Below are 22272 nucleotides of genomic sequence, written 5' to 3' on the forward strand. Positions count from 1 at the left end.
GTCTACACTGCGCCTGTAATGAAGAAACGTCGCCTGAATTATTGGCCATACACCTACATACCCTGCGGCCTGTAGGTAGACTACATGTTTGTTTATCGGTAAATGGACAGCTTTCGTATGCATCGGGTCAAGGTCAGCAATGCGCCTGTGTTGTGGAAACGTCGCCTGAATTATTGGCCATACACTTACAATCCTTGCGACCTGTAGGTAGACTACATTTTTGTCTATCGGTGCATGGACAGTTTGGGAAAGTGTCGGTTCATTTGTGTATTTTTACGTTATCCTATGCATCGGGGAAAGGTTTACAATGCGCCTGTATTGTAGAAACGTCGCCTGAATTATTGGCCATACACTTACAATCCCTGCGGCCTGTAGGTAGACTACATTTTTGTTTATTGGTACATCTACAGCTATCCAATGCATCGGGTCAAGGTCAACAATGCGGCTGTATTGTAGAAACGTCGCCTGAATTATTGGCCATACACTTACAATCCCTGCGGCCTGTAGGTAGAGTACATTTTTGTTTATTTGTACATCGACAGTTTCGGATTATGTCGATTCATTTGAGTGTGTTTACGCTATCCTATGCATCGGGCCAAGGTCTACAATGCGCCCGTAATGAAGAAACATCGCCTGAATTATTGGCCATACACCTACAAAACCTGCGGCCTGTAGGTAGACTACATTTTTGTTTATGGGTACATTGACAGCTATCCTATGCATTGGGTCAAGGTCAACAATGCGGCTGTATTGTAGAAACGTCGCCTGAATTATTGGCCATACACTTACAATCCCTGCGGCCTGTAGGTAGACTACATTTTTGTTTATTGGTACATCGACAGTTTCGGATTATGTCGATTCATTTGAGTGTGTTTACGCTATCCTATGCATCGGGCCAAGGTCTACAATGCGCCCGTAATGAAGAAACATCGCCTGAATTATTGGCCATACACCTACAAAACCTGCGGCCTGTAGGTAGACTACATTTTCCTTTATCGGTACGTTTACACTATCCTATGCACCGGGCCAAGGTCTACAATGCGCCTGTAATGTAGAAACGTCGCCTGAATTATTGGCCATACACTTACAATCCCTGCGGCCTGAAGGTAGACTACATTTTTGTTTATTAGTACATCGATAGTTTCGGAAAATGTTGATTCATTTGAGTCTGTTTACGCTATCCTATGCATCGGGCCAAGGTCTACAATGCGCCTGTAATGTAGAAACGTCGCCTGAATTCTTGGAAATACACTTACCATCACTGCGGCCTGTAGGTAGATTGCATTTTTGTTTATTGGTACATCGATAGTTTCGGATTATGTCGATTCGTTTGAGTGTGTTTACGCTATCCTATGCATCGGGACAAGGTCTACAATGCACCTGTAATGTAGAAACGTCGCCTGAATTCTTGGAAATACACTTACAATCCCTGCGGCCTGTAGGTAGATTGCATTTTTGTTTATTGGTACATCGATAGTTTCGGATTATGTCGATTCGTTTGAGTGTGTTTACGCTATCCTATGCATCGGGACAAGGTCTACAATGGACCTGTAATGTAGAAACGTCGCCTGAATTCTTGGAAATACACTTAACATCACTACGGCCTGTAGGTATACTACATTTTTGTTTATTGGTACAACGATAGTTTCGGAAAATATTGATTCATTTGAGTGTGTTTCTGCTATCCTATGCATCGGGCAAAGGTCTACAATGCGCCTGTAATGAAGAAACGTCGCCTGAATTGTTGGCCATACACCTACAAAACCTGCGACCTGTAGGTAGACTACATTTTTGTTTATTGGTACATCGACAGTTATCCAATGCATCGTTTCAAGGTCAACAATGCGGCTGTATTGTAGAAACGTCGCCTGAATTATTGGCTATACACTTACAATCCCTGCGGCCTGTAGGTAGACTACATTTTTGTTTATTTGTACATCGACAGTTTCGGATTATGTGGATTCATTTAAGTGTGTTTACGCTATCCTATGCATCGGGTCAAGGTCTACAATGCGCCTGTAATGAAGAAACATCGCCTGAATTATTGGCCATACACCTACAAAACCTGCGGCCTGTAGGTAGACTACATTTTTGTTTATCGGTACATGGACAGCTATCCTATGCATTGGGTCAAGGTCAACAATGCGGCTGTATTGTAGAAACGTCGCCTGAATTATTGGCCATACACTTACAATCCCTGCGGGATCCCTGCGGGATCCCTGCGGTAGACTACGTTTTTGTCTATCGGTGCATGGACAGTTTGGGAAAGTGTCGATTCATTTGTGTGTTTTTACAATGTCCTATACATCGGGCCAAGATCTACAACGTGTCTTCGGTACATCGACAGTTTGGGAAAATGTTGATTCATTTTTCGTGTCTTTACGCTATCCTATACATCGGGCCAAGGTCTACAATGCTCCTGTAATGTAGAAACGTCGCCTGAATTATTGGCCATACACTTACAATCCTCGCAGCCTATAGGTAGACTACATTTTTGTTTATTGGTACATCGATAGTTTCGGAAAATGTTGATTCATTTGAGTGTGTTTACACTATCCTATGCATCGGGCCAAGGTCTACAATGCGCCTGTAATGTAGATACGTCGCCTGAATTATTGGCCATACATTTACAATCCCTGCGGCCTGTAGGTAGACTACATTTTTGTTTATTGGTACATCGATAGTTTCGGAAAATGTTGATTTATTTGAGTGTGTTTACGCTATCCTATGAATCGGGCCAAGGTCTACAATGCGCCTGTAAAGTTGAAACGTCGCCTGAATTATTGGCCATACTCTTACAATCCCTGCGGCCTGTAGGTAGACTACATTTTTGTTTATTGGTACATGGACAGCTTTCCTATGCATCGGGTCAAGGTCAACAATGCGCCTATACTGTAGAAACGTCGCCTGAATTATTGGCCATACACGTACAATCCTTGCGGCCTCAAGGTAGACTAGATTTTTGTCTATCGGTACATGGACAGTTTGGGAAAGTGTCGGTTCATTTGTGTGTTTTTACGTTATCCTATGCATCGGGGAGAGGTTTACAATGCTCCTGTATTGTAGAAACGTCGCCTGAATTATTGGCCATACACTTACAATCCCTGCGGCCTGTAGGTAGACAACATTTTTGTTTATTGGTACATCGATAGTTTCGGAAAATGTTGATTCATTTGAGTGTGTTTACACTATCCTATGCATCGGCCCAAGGTCTACACTGCGCCTGTAATGAAGAAACGTCGCCTGAATTATTGGCCATACACCTACATACCCTGCGGCCTGTAGGTAGACTACATGTTTGTTTATTGGTACATCGATAGTTTCGGAAAATGTTGATTCATTTGAGTGTGTTTACACTATCCTATCCATCGGGCCAAGGTCTACACTGCGCCTGTAATGAAGAAACGTCGCCTGAATTATTGGCCATACACCTAAATACCCTGCGGCCTGTAGGTAGACTACATGTTTGTTTATCGGTAAATGGACAGCTTTCGTATGCATCGGGTCAAGGTCAACAATGCGCCTGTGTTGTGGAAACGTCGCCTGAACTATTCGCCATACACTTACAATCCTTGCGACCTGTAGGTAGACTACATTTTTGTCTATCGGTGCATGGACAGTTTAGGAAAGTGTCGGTTCATTTGTCTATTTTTACGTTATCCTATGCATCGGGGAAAGGTCTACAATGCGGCTGTATTGTAGAAACGTCGCCTGAATTATTGGCCATACACTTACAATCCCTGCGGCCTGTAGGTAGACTACATTTTTGTTTATTGGTACATCGATAGTTTCGGAAAATGTTTATTTATTTGAGTGTGTTTACGCTATCCTATGCATCGGGCCAAGGTCTACAATGCGCCTGTACTGTTGAAACGTCGCCTGAATTATTGGCCATACACTTACAATCCCTGCGGCCTGTAGGTAGACTACATTTTTGTTTATTGGTACATGGACAGCTTTCCTATGCATCGGGTCAAGGTCAACAATGCGCCTATACTGTAGAAACGTCGCCTGAATTATTGGCCATACACTTACAATCCTTGCGGCCTCAAGGTAGACTAGACTTTTGTCTATCGGTGCATGGACATTTTGGGAAAGTGTCGGTTCATTTGTGTGTTTTTATGTTATCCTATACATTGGGCCAAGGTCTACAATGCGCCTGTAATGTAGAAACGTCGCCTGAATTATTGGCCATACACCTACAATCCCTGCGGCCTGTAGGTAGACTACATTTTTCTTTATTGGTACATCGATAGTTTCGGAAAATGTTGATTTATTTGAGTCTGTTTATGCTATCCTATGCATCGGGCCAAGGTCTACAATGCGCCTGTAATGTACAAACGTCGCCTGAATTATTGGCCATACACTTACAATCCCTCCGGCCTGTAGGTAGATTACATTTTTTTTATTGGTACATCGATAGTTTCCGAGTATGTCGATTCGTTTGAGTGTGTTTACGCTATCCTATGCATCGGGACAAGGTCTAGAATGGACCTGTAATGTAGAAACGTCGCCTGAATTCTTGGAAATACACTTACAATCCCTGCGGCCTGTAGGTAGACTACATTTTTGTCTATTGGTACAACGATAGTTTCGGAAAATGTTGATTCATTTGAGTGTGTTTCTGCTATCCTATGGATCGGGCCAAGGTCTACAATGCGCCTCTAATGAAGAAACGTCGCCTGAATTGTTGGCCATACACCTACAAAACTTGCGACCTGTATGTAGACTACATTTTCCTTTATCGGTACATTGACAGCTATCCTATGCATCGGGCCAAGGTCTACAATACGCCTGTAATGTAGACACGTCGCCTGAATTATTGTCCATACACCTACAATCCCTGCGGCCTGAAGGTAGACTACATTTTTGTTTATTGGTACATCGATAGTTTCGGAAAATGTTGATTCATTTGAGTCTGTTTACGCTGTCCTATGCATCGGGCCAAGGTCTACAATGCGCCTGTAATGTAGAAACGTCGCCTGAATTATTGGCCATACACTTACAATCCCTGCGGCCTGTAGGTAGATTGCATTTTTGTTTATTGGTACATCGATAGTTTCGGATTATGTCGATTCGTTTGAGTGTGTTTACGCTATCCTATGCATCGGGACAAGGTCTACAATGGACCTGTAATGTAGAAACGTCGCCTGAATTCTTGGAAATACACTTACCATCACTGCGGCCTGTAGGTAGACTACATTTTTGTTTATTGGTACAACGATAGCTTCGGAAAATGTTGATTCATTTGAGTGTGTTTCTGCTATCCTATGCATCGGGCCAAGGTCTACAATGCGCCTGTAATGAAGAAACGTCGCCTGAATTGTTGGCCATACACCTACAAAACCTGCGACCTGTAGGTAGACTACATTTTTGTTTATTGGTACATCGACAGCTATCCAATGCATCGGGTCAAGGTCAACAATGCGGCTGTATTGTAGAAACGTCGCCTGAATTATTGGCCATACACTGACAATCCCTGCGGCCTGTAGGTAGACTACATTTTTGTTTATTGGTACATCGATAGTTTCGGCAAATGTTGATTTATTTGAGTCTGTTTATGCTATCCTATGCATCGGGCCAAGGTCTACAATGCGCCTGTAATGTACAAACGTCGCCTGAATTATTGGCCATACACTTACAATCCCTGCGGCCTGTAGGTAGATTACATTTTTGTTTATTGGTACATCGATAGTTTCCGAGTATGTCGATTCGTTTGAGTGTGTTTACGCTATCCTATGCATCGGGACAAGGTCTAGAATGGACCTGTAATGTAGAAACGTCGCCTGAATTCTTGGAAATACACTTACAATCCCTGCGGCCTGTAGGTAGACTACATTTTTGTCTATTGGTACAACGATAGTTTCGGAAAATGTTGATTCATTTGAGTGTGTTTCTGCTATCCTATGCATCGGGCCAAGGTCTACAATGCGCCTGTAATGAAGAAACGTCGCCTGAGTTGTTGGCCATACACCTACAAAACTTGCGACCTGTATGTAGACTACATTTTCCTTTATCGGTACATTGACAGCTATCCTATGCATCGGGCCAAGGTCTACAATACGCCTGTAATGTAGACACGTCGCCTGAATTATTGTCCATACACCTACAATCCCTGCGGCCTGAAGGTAGACTACATTTTTGTTTATTGGTACATCGATAGTTTCGGAAAATGTTGATTCATTTGAGTCTGTTTACGCTGTCCTATGCATCGGGCCAAGGTCTACAATGCGCCTGTAATGTAGAAACGTCGCCTGAATTATTGGCCATACACTTACAATCCCTGCGGCCTGTAGGTAGATTGCATTTTTGTTTATTGGTACATCGATAGTTTCGGATTATGTCGATTCGTTTGAGTGTGTTTACGCTATCCTATGCATCGGGACAAGGTCTACAATGGACCTGTAATGTAGAAACGTCGCCTGAATTCTTGGAAATACACTTACCATCACTGCGGCCTGTAGGTAGACTACATTTTTGTTTATTGGTACAACGATAGTTTCGGAAAATGTTGATTCATTTGAGTGTGTTTCTGCTATCCTATGCATCGGGCCAAGGTCTACAATGCGCCTGTAATGAAGAAACGTCGCCTGAATTGTTGGCCATACACCTACAAAACCTGCGACCTGTAGGTAGACTACATTTTTGTTTATTGGTACATCGACAGCTATCCAATGCATCGGGTCAAGGTCAACAATGCGGCTGTATTGTAGAAACGTCGCCTGAATTATTGGCCATACACTGACAATCCCTGCGGCCTGTAGGTAGACTACATTTTTGTTTATTTGAACATCGACAGTTTCGGATTATGTGGATTCATTTGAGTGTGTTTACGCTATCCTATGCATCGGGGAAAGGTCTACAATGCGCCTGTAATGAAGAAACATCGCCTGAATTATTAGCCATACACCTACAAAACCTGCGGCCTGTAGGTAGACTACGTTTTTGTTTATCGGTACATGGACAGCTATCCTATGCATTGGGTCAAGGTCAACAATGCGGCTGTATTTTAGAAACGTCGCCTGAATTATTGGCCATACACTTACAATCCCTGCGGGATCCCTGCGGTAGACTACGTTTTTGTCTATCGGTGCATGGACAGTTTGGGAAAGTGTCGATTCATTTGTGTGTTTTTACAATGTCCTATACATCGGGCCAAGATCTACAACGTGTCTTCCGTACATCGACAGTTTGGGAAAATGTTGATTCATTTTTCGTGTCTTTACGCTATCCTATACATCGGGCCAAGGTCTACAATGCTCCTGTAATGTAGAAACGTCGCCTGAATTATTGGCCATACACTTACAATCTCTGCAGCCTATAGGTAGACTACATTTTTGTTTATTGGTACATCGATAGTTTCGGAAAATGTTGATTCATTTGAGTGTGTTTACACTGTCCTATGCATCGGGCCAAGGTCTACAATGCGCGTGTAATGTAGAAACGTCGCCTGAATAATTGGCCATACATTTACAATCCCTGCGGCCTGTAGGTAGACTACATTTTTGTTTATTGGTACATCGATAGTTTCGGAAAATGTTGATTTATTTGAGTGTGTTCACGCTATCCTATGAATCGGGCCAAGGTCTACAATGCGCCTGTAATGTAGACACGTCGCCTGAATTATTGTCCATACACCTACAATCCCTGCGGCCTGAAGGTAGACTACATTTTTGTTTATTGGTACATCGATAGTTTCGGAAAATGTTGATTCATTTGAGTCTGTTTACGCTGTCCTATGCATCGGGCCAAGGTCTACAATGCGCCTGTAATGTAGAAACGTCGCCTGAATTATTGGCCATACACTTACAATCCCTGCGGCCTGTAGGTAGATTGCATTTTTGTTTATTGGTACATCGATAGTTTCGGATTATGTCGATTCGTTTGAGTGTGTTTACGCTATCCTATGCATCGGGACAAGGTCTACAATGGACCTGTAATGTAGAAACGTCGCCTGAATTCTTGGAAATACACTTACCATCACTGCGGCCTGTATGTAGACTACATTTTTGTTTATTGGTACAACGATAGTTTCGGAAAATGTTGATTCATTTGAGTGTGTTTCTGCTATCCTATGCATCGGGCCAAGGTCTACAATGCGCCTGTAATGAAGAAACGTCGCCTAAATTGTTGGCCATACACCTACAAAACCTGCGACCTGTAGGTAGACTACATTTTTGTTTATTGGTACATCGACAGCTATCCAATGCATCGGGTCAAGGTCAACAATGCGGCTGTATTGTAGAAACGTCGCCTGAATTATTGGCCACACACCTACAATCCCTGCGGCCTGTAGGTAGACTACATTTTTGTTTATTGGTACATCGATAGTTTCGGAAAATGTTGATTTATTTGAGTCTGTTTATGCTATCCTATGCATCGGGCCAAGGTCTACAATGCGCCTGTAATGTACAAACGTCGCCTGAATTATTGGCCATACACTTACAATCCCTGCGGCCTGTAGGTAGATTACATTTTTGTTTATTGGTACATCGATAGTTTCCGAGTATGTCGATTCGTTTGAGTGTGTTTACGCTATCCTATGCATCGGGACAAGGTCTAGAATGGACCTGTAATGTAGAAACGTCGCCTGAATTCTTGGAAATACACTTACAATCCCTGCGGCCTGTAGGTAGACTACATTTTTGTCTATTGGTACAACGATAGTTTCGGAAAATGTTGATTCATTTGAGTGTGTTTACGCTATCCTATGCATCGGGACAAGGTCTAGAATGGACCTGTAATGTAGAAACGTCGCCTGAATTATTGTCCATACACCTACAATCCCTGCGGCCTGAAGGTAGACTACATTTTTGTTTTTTGGTACATCGATAGTTTCGGAAAATGTTGATTCATTTGAGTCTGTTTACGCTGTCCTATGCATCGGGCCAAGGTCTACAATGCGCCTGTAATGTAGAAACGTCGCCTGAATTATTGGCCATACACTTACAATCCCTGCGGCCTGTAGGTAGATTGCATTTTTGTTTATTGGTACATCGATAGTTTCGGATTATGTCGATTCGTTTGAGTGTGTTTACGCTATCCTATGCATCGGGACAAGGTCTACAATGGACCTGTAATGTAGAAACGTCGCCTGAATTCTTGGAAATACACTTACCATCACTGCGGCCTGTAGGTAGACTACATTTTTGTTTATTGGTACAACGATAGTTTCGGAAAATGTTGATTCATTTGAGTGTGTTTCTGCTATCCTATGCATCGGGCCAAGGTCTACAATGCGCCTGTAATGAAGAAACGTCGCCTGAATTGTTGGCCATACACCTACAAAACCTGCGACCTGTAGGTAGACTACATTTTTGTTTATTGGTACATCGACAGCTATCCAATGCATCGGGTCAAGGTCAACAATGCGGCTGTATTGTGGAAACGTCGCCTGAATTATTGGCCATACACTGACAATCCCTGCGGCCTGTAGGTAGACTACATTTTTGTTTATTTGAACATCGACAGTTTCGGATTATGTGGATTCATTTGAGTGTGTTTACGCTATCCTATGCATCGGGGAAATGTCTACAATGCGCCTGTAATGAAGAAACATCGCCTGAATTATTGGCCATACACCTACAAAACCTGCGGCCTGTAGGTAGACTACATTTTTGTTTATCGGTACATGGACAGCTATCCTATGCATTGGGTCAAGGTCAACAATGCGGCTGTATTTTAGAAACGTCGCCTGAATTATTGGCCATACACTTACAATCCCTGCGGGATCCCTGCGGTAGACTACGTTTTTGTCTATCGGTGCATGGACAGTTTGGGAAAGTGTCGATTCATTTGTGTGTTTTTACAATGTCCTATACATCGGGCCAAGATCTACAACGTGTCTTCCGTACATCGACAGTTTGGGAAAATGTTGATTCATTTTTCGTGTCTTTACGCTATCCTATACATCGGGCCAAGGTCTACAATGCTCCTGTAATGTAGAAACGTCGCCTGAATTATTGGCCATACACTTACAATCTCTGCAGCCTATAGGTAGACTACATTTTTGTTTATTGGTACATCGATAGTTTCGGAAAATGTTGATTCATTTGAGTGTGTTTACACTGTCCTATGCATCGGGCCAAGGTCTACAATGCGCCTGTAATGTAGAAACGTCGCCTGAATAATTGGCCATACATTTACAATCCCTGCGGCCTGTAGGTAGACTACATTTTTGTTTATTGGTACATCGATAGTTTCGGAAAATGTTGATTTATTTGAGTGTGTTCACGCTATCCTATGAATCGGGCCAAGGTCTACAATGCGCCTGTAAAGTTGAAACGTCGCCTGAATTATTGGCCATACTCTTACAATCCCTGCGGCCTGTAGGTAGACTACATTTTTGTTTATTGGTACATGGACAGCTTTCCTATGCATCGGGTCAAGGTCAACAATGCGCCTATACTTTAGAAGCGTCGCCTGAATTATTGGCCATACACTTACAATCCTTGCGGCCTCAAGCTAGACTAGATTTTTGTCTGTCGGTGCATGGACAGTTTGGAAAAGTGTCGGTTCATTTGTGTGTTTTTTTGTTATCCTATACATTGGGCCAAGGTCTACAATGCGCCTGTAATGTAGAAACGTCGCCTGAATTATTGGCCATACACATACAATCCTTGCGGCCTGAAGGTAGACTACATTTTTGTTTATTGGTACATCGATAGTTTCGGAAAATGTTGATTCATTTGAGTGTGTTTACGCTATCCTATGAATCGGGCCAAGGTCTACACTGCGCCTGTAATGAAGAAACGTCGCCTGAATTATTGGCCATACACCTACATACCCTGCGGCCTGTAGGTAGACTACATGTTTGTTTATCGGTACATGGACAGCTTTCCTATCCATCGGGTCAAGGTCAACAATGCGCCTGTGTTGTGGAAACGTCGCCTGAATTATTGGCCATACATTTACAATCCTTGCGGCCTGTAGGTAGACTACATTTTTGTCTATCGGTGCATGGACAGTTAGGGAAAGTGTCGGTTCATTTGTGTGTTTTTACGTTATCCTATGCATCGGGGAAAGGTTTACAATGCGCCTGTATTGTAGAAACGTCGCCTGAATTATTGGCCATACACTTACAATCCCTGCGGCCTGTAGGTAGACTACATTTTTGTTTATTGGTACATCGATAGTTTCGGAAAATGTTGATTTATTTGAGTCTGTTTATGCTATCCTATGCATCGGGCCAAGGTCTACAATGCGCCTGTAATGTACAAACGTCGCCTGAATTATTGGCCATACACTTACAATCCCTGCGGCCTGTAGGTAGATTACATTTTTGTTTATTGGTACATCGATAGTTTCCGAGTATGTCGATTCGTTTGAGTGTGTTTACGCTATCCTATGCATCGGGACAAGGTCTAGAATGGACCTGTAATGTAGAAACGTCGCCTGAATTCTTGGAAATACACTTACAATAAATGCGGCCTGTAGGTAGACTACATTTTTGTTTATTGGTACAACGATAGTTTCGGAAAATGTTGATTCATTTGAGTGTGTTTCTGCTATCCTATGCATCGGGCCAAGGTCTACAATGCGCCTGTAATGAAGAAACGTCGCCTGAGTTGTTGGCCATACACCTACAAAACTTGCGACCTGTATGTAGACTACATTTTTGTTTATTGGTACATCGACAGCTATCCAATGCACCGGGTCAAGGTCAACAATGCGGCTGTATTGTAGAAACGTCGCCTGAATTATTGGCCATACACTGACAATCCCTGCCACCTGTAGGTAGACTACATTTTTGTTTATTTGTACATCGACAGTTTCGGATTATGTCGATTCATTTCAGTGTGTTTACGCTATCCTATGCATCGGGCCAAGGTCTACAATGCCCCCGTAATGAAGAAACATCGCCTGAATTATTGGCCATACACCTACAAAACCTGCGGCCTGTAGGTAGACTACATTTTTATTTATCGGTACATGGACAGCTATCATATCCACTGGGTCAAGGTCAACAATGCGGCTGTATTGTAGAAACGTCGCCTGAATTATTGGCCATACACTTACAATCCCTGCGGCCTGTAGGTAGACTACATTTTTGTTTATTGGTACATCGACAGTTTCGGATTATGTCGATTCATTTGAGTGTTTTTACGCTATCCTATGCATCGGGTCAAGGTCTACAATGCGCCTGTAATGTAGAAACGTCGCCTGAATTATTGGCCATACACTTACATTCCCTGCGGGATCCCTGCGGTAGACTACGTTTTTGTCTATCAGTGCATGGACAGTTTGGGAAAGTGTCGATTCATTTGTGTGTTTTTACAATATCCTATACATCGGGCCAAGATCTACAACGTGTCTTCCGTACATCGACAGTTTGGGAAAATGTTGATTCATTTTTCGTGTCTTCACGCTATCCTATACATCGGGCCAAGGTCTACAATGCTCCTGTAATGTAGAAACGTCGCCTGAATTATTGGCCATACACTTACAATCTCTGCGGCCTGTAGGTAGACTACATTTTTGTTTATTGGTACATCGATATTTTCGGAAAATGTTGATTCATTTGAGTGTGTTTACACTATCCTATGCATCGGGCCAAGGTCTACAATGCGCGTGTAATGTAGAAACGTCGCCTGAATTATTGGCCATACATTTACAATCCCTGCGGCCTGTAGGTAGACTACACTTTTGTTTATTGGTACATCGATAGTTTCGGAAAATGTTGATTCATTTGAGTGTGTTTACACTATCCTATGCATCAGGCAAAGGTCTACACTGCGCCTGTAATGAAGAAACGTCCCCTGAATTATTGGCCATACATTTACAATCCCTGCGGCCTGTAGGTAGACTACATTTTTGTTTATCGGTACATGAACAGCTTTCCTATGCATCGGGTCAAGGTCAACAATGCGCCTCTGTTGTGGAAACGTCGCCTTAATTATTCGCCATACACTTACAATCCTTGCGGCCTGTAGGTAGACTACATTTTTGTCTATCGGAACATGGACAGTTTGGGAAAGTGTCGGTTCATTTGTGTGTTTTTACGTTATCCTATGCATCGGGGAGAGGTTTACAATGCGCCTGTATTGTAGAAACGTCGCCTGAATTACTGGCCATACACTTACAATCCCTGCGGCCTGTAGGTAGACTACATTTTTGTTTATTGGTACATCGATAGTTTCGGAAAATGTTGATTCATTTGAGTGTGTTTACACTATCCTATGCATCGGGCCAAGGTCTACACTGCGCCTGTAATGAAGAAACGTCGCCTGAATTATTGGCCATACACCTACATACCCTGCGGCCTGTAGGTAGACTACATTTTTGTTTATTGGTACATCGATAGTTTCGGAAAATGTTGATTCATGTGAGTGTGTTTACACTATCCTATCCATCGGGCCAAGGTCTACAATGCGCCTGTAATGTAGAAACGTCGCCTGAATTATTGGCCATACATTTACAATCCCTGCGGCCTGTAGGTAGACTACATTTTTGTTTATTGGTACATCGATAGTTTCGGAAAATGTTGATTCATTTGAGTGTGTTTACACTATCCTATGCATCGGGCCAAGGTCTACACTGCGCCTGTAATGAAGAAACGTCGCCTGAATTATTGGCCATACACCTACATACCCTGCGGCCTGTAGGTAGACTACATGTTTGTTTATCGGTAAATGGACAGCTTTCCTATGCATCGGGTCAAAGTCAACAATGCGCCTGTGTTGTGGAAACGTCGCCTGAATTATTGGCCATACACTTACAATCCTTGCGACGTGTAGGTAGACTACATTTTTGTCTATCGGTGCATGGACAGTTTGGGAAAGTGTCGGTTCATTTGTGTATTTTTACGTTATCCTATGCATCGGGCCAAGGTCTACACTGCGCCTGTAATGAAGAAACGTCGCCTGAATTATTGGCCATACACCTACATACCCTGCGGCCTGTAGGTAGACTACATTTTTGTTTATCGGTACATGAACAGCTTTCCTATGCATCGGGTCAAGGTCAACAATGCGCCTCTGTTGTGGAAACGTCGCCTTAATTATTCGCCATACACTTACAATCCTTGCGGCCTGTAGGTAGACTACATTTTTGTCTATCGGAACATGGACAGTTTGGGAAAGTGTCGGTTCATTTGTGTGTTTTTACGTTGTCCTATGCATCGGGGAGAGGTTTACAATGCGCCTGTATTGTAGAAACGTCGCCTGAATTACTGGCCATACACTTACAATCCCTGCGGCCTGTAGGTAGACTACATTTTTGTTTATTGGTACATCGATAGTTTCGGAAAATGTTGATTCATTTGAGTGTGTTTACACTATCCTATGCATCGGGCCAAGGTCTACACTGCGCCTGTAATGAAGAAACGTCGCCTGAATTATTGGCCATACACCTACATACCCTGCGGCCTGTAGGTAGACTACATTTTTGTTTATTGGTACATCGATAGTTTCGGAAAATGTTGATTCATGTGAGTGTGTTTACACTATCCTATCCATCGGGCCAAGGTCTACAATGCGCCTGTAATGTAGAAACGTCGCCTGAATTATTGGCCATACATTTACAATCCCTGCGGCCTGTAGGTAGACTACATTTTTGTTTATTGGTACATCGATAGTTTCGGAAAATGTTGATTCATTTGAGTGTGTTTACACTATCCTATGCATCGGGCCAAGGTCTACACTGCGCCTGTAATGAAGAAACGTCGCCTGAATTATTGGCCATACACCTACATACCCTGCGGCCTGTAGGTAGACTACATGTTTGTTTATCGGTAAATGGACAGCTTTCCTATGCATCGGGTCAAAGTCAACAATGCGCCTGTGTTGTGGAAACGTCGCCTGAATTATTGGCCATACACTTACAATCCTTGCGACGTGTAGGTAGACTACATTTTTGTCTATCGGTGCATGGACAGTTTGGGAAAGTGTCGGTTCATTTGTGTATTTTTACGTTATCCTATGCATCGGGCCAAGGTCTACACTGCGCCTGTAATGAAGAAACGTCGCCTGAATTATTGGCCATACACCTACAATCCCTGCGGCCTGTAGGTAGACTACATTTTTGTTTATTGGTACATGGACAGCTTTCCTATGCATCGGGTCAAGGTCAACAATGCGCCTATACTGTAGAAACGTCGCCTGAATTATTGGCCATACACTTACAATCCCTGCGGCCTGTAGGTAGATTACATTTTTGTTTATTGGTACATCGATAGTTTCGGATTATGTCGATTCGTTTGAGCGTGTTGACGCTATCCTATGCATCGGGACAAGGTCTACAATGGACCTGTAGTGTAGAAACGTCGCCTGAATTCTTGGAAATACACTTACAATCCCTGCGGCCTGTAGGTAGACTACATTTTTGTTTATTGGTACATCGATAGTTTCGGAAAGTGTTGATTCATTTGAGTGTGTTTCTGCTATCCTATGCATCGGGCCAAGGTCTACAATGCGCCTGTAATGAAGAAACGTCGCCTGAATTGTTGGCCATACACCTACAAAACCTGCGACCTGTAGGTAGACTACATTTTTGTTTATTGGTACATCTACAGCTATCCAATGCATCGGGTCAAGGTCAACAATGCGGCTGTATTGTAGAATCGTCGCCTGAATTATTGGCCATACACTTACAATCCCTGCGGCCTGTAGGTAGACTACATTTTTGTTTATCGGTACATTGACAACTATCCTATGCATCGGGCCAAGGTCTACAATGCGCCTGTAATGTAGAAACGTCGCCTGAATTATTGTCCATACACTTACAATCCCTGCGGCCTGAAGGTAGACTACATTTTTGTTTATTGGTACATCGATAGTTTCGGAAAATGTTGATTCATTTGAGTCTGTTTACGCTATCCTATGCATCGGGCCAAGGTCTACAATGCGCCTGTAATGTAGAAACGTCGCCTGAATTATTGGCCATACACCTACAAAACCTGCGACCTGTAGGTAGACTACATTTTTGTTTATTGGTACATCTACAGCTATCCAATGCATCGGGTCAAGGTCAACAATGCGGCTGTATTGTAGAAACGTCGCCTGAATTATTGGCCATACACTTACAATCCCTGCGGCCTGTAGGTAGATTACATCTTTGTTTATTGGTACATCGATAGTTTCGGATTATGTCGATTCGTTTGAGTGTTTTTACACTATCCTATGCATCAGGACAAGGTCTACAATGGACCTGTAATGTAGAAACGTCGCCTGAATTCTTGGCCATACACCTACAAAACCTGCGGCCTGTAGGTAGACTACATTTTTGTTTATCGGTACATGGACAGCTATCCTATGCATTGGGTCAAGGTCAACAATGCGGCTGTATTGTAGAAACGTCGCCTGAATTATTGGCCATACACTTACAATCCCTGCGGGATCCCTGCGGGATCCCTGCGGTAGACTACGTTTTTGTCTATCGGTGCATGGACAGTTTGGGAAAGTGTCGATTCATTTGTGTGTTTTTACAATGTCCTATACATCGGGCCAAGATCTACAACGTGTCTTCGGTACATCGACAGTTTGGGAAAATGTTGATTCATTTTTCGTGTCTTTACGCTATCCTATACATCGGGCCAAGGTCTACAATGCTCCTGTAATGTAGAAACGTCGCCTGAATTATTGGCCATACACTTACAATCTCTGCAGCCTATAGGTAGACTACATTTTTGTTTATTGGTACATCGATAGTTTCGGAAAATGTTGATTTATTTGAGTGTGTTTACACTATCCTATGAATCGGGCCAAGGTCTACAATGCGCCTGTAAAGTTGAAACGTCGCCTGAATTATTGGCCATACTCTTACAATCCCTGCGGCCTGTAGGTAGACTACATTTTTGTTTATTGGTACATGGACAGCTTTCCTATGCATCGGGTCAAGGTCAACAATGCGCCTGTACTGTAGAAACGTCGCCTGAATTATTGGCCATACACTTACAATCCTTGCGGCCTCAAGGTAGACTAGATTTTTGTCTATCGGTGCATGGACAGTTTGGGAAAGTGTCGGTTCATTTGTGTGTTTTTATGTTATCCTATACATTGGGCCAAGGTCTACAATGCGCCTGTAATGTAGAAACGTCGCCTGAATTATTGGCCATACACTTACATACCCTGCGGCCTGTAGGTAGACTACATGTTTGTTTATCGGTACATGGACAGCTTTCCTATGCATCGGGTCAAGGTCAACAATGCGCCTGTGTTGAGGAAACGTCGCCTGAATTATTGGCCATACACTTACAATCCTTGCGGCCTGTAGGTAGACTACATTTTTGTCTATCGGTGCATGGACAGTTAGGGAAAGTGTCGGTTCATTTGTGTGTTTTTACGTTATCCTATGCATCGGGGAAAGGTTTACAATGCGCCTGTATTGTAGAAACGTCGCCTGAATTATTGGCCATACACTTACAATCCCTGCCGCCTGTAGGTAGACTACATTTTTGTTTATTGGTACATCGATAGTTTCGGAAAATGTTGATTTATTTGAGTGTGTTTACGCTATCCTATGCATCGGGCCAAGGTCTACAATGCGCCTGTAATGTTGAAACGTCGCCTGACTTATTGCCCATACACTTACAATCCCTGCGGCCTGTAGGTAGACTACATTTTTGTTTATTGGTACATCGATATTTTCGGAAAATGTTGATTCATTTGAGTGTGTTTACACTATCCTATGCATCGGGCCAAGGTCTACAATGCGCCTGTAATGTAGAAACGTCGCCTGAATTATTGGCCATACATTTACAATCCCTGCGGCCTGTAGGTAGACTACATTTTTGTTTATTGGTACATCGATAGTTTCGGAAAATGTTGATTTGTTTGAGTGTGTTTACGCTATCCTATGAATCGGGCCAAGGTCTACAATGCGCCTGTAAAGTTGAAACGTCGCCTGAATTATTGGCCATACTCTTACAATCCCTGCGGCCTGTAGGTAGACTACATTTTTGTTTATTGGTACATGGACAGCTTTCCTATGCATCGGGTCAAGGTCAACAATGCGCCTATACTGTAGAAACGTCGCCTGAATTATTGGCCATACACTTACAATCCTTGCGGCCTCAAGGTAGACTAGATTTTTGTCTGTCGGTGCATGGACAGTTTGGGAAAGTGTCGGTTCATTTGTGTGTTTTTATGTCATCCTATACATTGGGCCAAGGTCTACAATGCGCCTGTAATGTAGAAACGTCGCCTGAATTATTGACCATACACTTACATACCCTGCGGCCTGTAGGTAGACTACATGTTTGTTTATCGGTACATGGACAGCTTTCCTATGCATCGGGTCAAGGTCAACAATGCGCCTGTGTTGAGGAAACGTCGCCTGAATTATTGGCCATACATTTACAATCCTTGCGGCCTGTAGGTAGATTACATTTTTGTCTATCGGTGCATGGACAGTTAGGGAAAGTGTCGGTTCATTTGTGTGTTTTTACGTTATCCTATGCATCGGGGAAAGGTCAACAATGCGCCTGTATTGTAGAAACGTCGCCTGAATTATTGGCCATACACTTACAATCCCTGCGGCCTGTAGGTAGACTACATTTTTGTTTATTGGTACATCGATAGTTTCGGAAAGTGTCGATTCATTTGTGTGTTTTTATGTTATCCTATACATCGGGCAAAGGTCTACAATGCGTCTTCGGTACATCGACAGTTTGGGAAAATGTTGATTCATTTTTAGTGTGTTTACGCTATCCTATACATCGGGCCAAGGTCTACAATGCACCTGTAATGTAGAAACGTCGTCTGAAGTATTCCCTGCGGCCTGTAGGTAGACTACAGTTTTGTTTATCGGTACATCGACAGCTATCCTATGCATCGGGCCAAGGTCCAGAATGCACCTGTAATGTAGAAACGTCGCCTGAATTATTGGCCATACACCTACATTCCCTGCGGCCTTTAGGTAGACTACATTTCTGTTTATCGGTACATCGACAGCTATCCTATGCATCGGGTCAAGGTCAACAATGCGGCTGTATTGTAGAAACGTCGCCTGAATTATTGGCCATACACTTACAATCCCTGCGGCCTGTAGGTAGACTACATTTTTGTTTATTGGTACATCGGCAGTTTCGGATTATGTCGATTCATGTGAGTGTGTTTACGCTATCCTGTGCATCGGGCCAAGGTCTACAATGGACCTGTATTGTAGAAACGTCGCCTGAATTCTTGGAAATACACTTACAATCCCTGCGGCCTGTAAGTAGACTACATTTTTGTCTATCGGTGCATGGACAGTTTGGGAAAGTGTCGATTCATTTGTGTGTTTTTACGTTATCCGATACATCGGGCAAAGGTCTACAATGCGCCTTCGGTACATTGACACTTTGGGAAAATGTTGATTCATTTTTAGTGTGTTCATTTTTATACATAGGGCCAAGGTCTACAATGCGCCTGTAATGTAGAAACGTCGTCTGAATTATTCCCTGCGGCCTGTAGGTAGACTGCATTTTTGTCTATCGGTACATCGAGTTTCGGATCATGTCAATTCCTTTGAGTGTGTTTACGCTATCCTGTGCATCGGGCCAAGGTCTACAATGCGGCTGTAATGGAGAAACGTCGCCTGAATTATTGGCCATACACCTACATTCCCTGCGGCCTGTAGGTAGACTACATTTTTGTTTATCGGTACATCGACAGCTATCCTATGCATCAGGTCAAGGTCAACAATGCGGCTGTATTGTAGAAACGTCGCCTGAATTATTGGCCATACACTTACAATCCCTGCGGCCTGTAGGTAGACTACATTTTTGTTTATTGGTACATCGACAGTTTCTGATTATGTCGATTCATTTGAGTGTGTTTACGCTATCCTATGCATCGGGCCAAGGTCAACAATGCGCCTGTAATGTAGAAACGTCGGCTGAATTATTGGCCATACACTTACAATGCCTGCGGGATCCCTGCGGTAGACTACATTTTTGTCTATCGGTGCATGGACAGTTTGGGAAAGTGTCGATTCATTTGTGTGTTTTTACGTTATCCTATACATCGGGCAAAGGTCTACAATGCGTCTTCTGTACATCGACAGTTTGGGAAAATGTTGATTCATTTTTAGTGTGTTTACGCTATAATATACATCGGGCCAAGGTCTACAATGCGCCTGTAATGTAGAAACGTCGTCTGAATTATTCCCTGCGGCCTGTAGGTAGACTACATTTTTGTTTATTGGTACATCAACAGCTATCCTATGCATCGGGCCAAGGTCCAGAATGTACCTGTAATGTAGAAACGTCGCCTGAATTATTGGCCATACACCTACATTCCCTGCGGCCTGTAGGTAGACTACATTTTTGTTTATTGGTACATCGATAGTTTCGGAAAATGTTGATTCAATCGAGTGTGTTTACGCTATCCTATCCATCGGGCCAAGGTCTACAATGCCCCCGTAATGAAGAAACGTCGCCTGAATTATTGCCCATACACCTACATTCCCTGCGGCCTGTAGGTAGACTACATTTTTGTTTATCGGTACATCGACAGCTATCCTATGCATCGGGTCAAAGTCAACAATGCGGCTGTATTGTAGAAACGTCGCCTGAATTATTGGCCATACACCTACATTCCCTGCGGCCTGTAGGTAGATTACATTTTTGTTTATTGATACATCGACAGTTTCAGATTATGTCGATTCATGTGAGTGTGTTTGCGCTATCCTGTGCATCGGGCCAAGGTCTACAATGGACCTGTAATGTAGAAACGTCGCCTGAATTCTTGGAAATACACTTACAATCCCTGTGGCCTGTAGGTAGACTACATTTTTGTCTATCGGTGCATGGACAGTTTGGGAAAGTGTCGATTCATTTGTGTGTTTTTACGTTATCCGATACATCGGGCAAAGGTCTGCAATGCGCCTTCGGTACATTGACACTTTAAGAAAATGTTGATTCATTTTTAGTGTGTTCATTTTTATACATCGGGCCAAGGTCTACAATGCGCCTGTAATGTAGAAACGTCGTCCGAATTATTCCCTACGGCCTGTAGGTAGACTCCAGTTTTGTTTATCGGTACATCGACAGCTATCCTATGCATCGGGCCAAGGTCCGGAATGCACCTGTAATGTAGAAACGACGCCTGAATTATTGGCCATACACTTACAATCCCTGCGACCTGTGGGTAGACTACATTTTTCTCTATCGGTACATCGAGTTTCGGATCATGTCAATTCCTTTCAGTGTGTTTACGCTATCCTGTGCATCGGGCCAAGGTCTACAATGCGCCTGTAATGAAGAAACGTAGCCTGAATTATTGGCCATACACTTACAATCCCTGCGGGATCCCTGCGGTAGACTACATTTTTGTTTATCGGTACATCGACAGCTATCCTATGCATCGGGCCAAGGTCCAGAATGCACCTGTAATGTAGAAACGTCGCCTGAATTATTGGCCATACACCTACATTCCCTGCGGCCTGTAGGTAGACTACATTTTTGTTTATTGGTACATCGATAGTTTCGGAAAATGTTGATTCATTTGAGTGTGTTTACGCTATCCTATGCATCGGGCCAAGGTCTACAATGCGACTGTAGTGAAGAAACGTCGCCTGAATTATTGGCCATACACTTACAATCCCTGCGGCCTGTAGGTAGACTACATTTTTGTTTATCGGTACATCGACAGCTATCCTATGCAACGGGTCAAGGTCAACAATGCGGCTGTATTGTAGAAACGTCGCCTGAATTTTTGGCCATACACTTACAATCCCTGCGACCTGTAAGTAGATTACATTTTTGTTTATTGGTACATCGACAGTTTCGGATTATGTCGATTCATGTGAGTGTGTTTACGCTATCCTGTGCATCGGGCCAAGGTCTACAATGGACCTGTAGTGTAGAAACGTCGCCTGAATTCTTGGAAATACACTTACAATCCCTGCGGCCTGTAAGTAGACTACATTTTTGTCTATCGGTGCATGGACAGTTTGGGAAAGTGTCGATTCATTTGCGTGTTTTTACGTTATCCGATACATCGGGCAAAGGTTTACAATGCGCCTTCGGTACATCGACAGTTTGGGAAAATGTTGATTCATTTTTAGTGTGTTCATTTTTAGTTCATTTTTATACATAGGGCCAAGGTCTACAATGCGCCTGTAATGTAGAAACGTCGCCTGAATTATTGGCCATACACCTACATTCCCTGCGGCCTGTACGCAGACTACATTTTTGTCTATCGGTACATCGACAGTTTCGGATTATGTCGATTCGTTTGAGTGTGTTTACGCTATCTGAACAGAAGGAAACTGATGTTTTCGTTTGTAGCGTGGGTTAACGCGCCCGAATGCACCCGTCGCTGTGCGTACATGCACGTGGGTTGAAATATC

Source organism: Haliotis asinina, chromosome 7 (genome assembly GCF_037392515.1).
Source record: "Haliotis asinina isolate JCU_RB_2024 chromosome 7, JCU_Hal_asi_v2, whole genome shotgun sequence".
In the NCBI taxonomy this organism is placed as follows: domain Eukaryota; kingdom Metazoa; phylum Mollusca; class Gastropoda; order Lepetellida; family Haliotidae; genus Haliotis; species Haliotis asinina.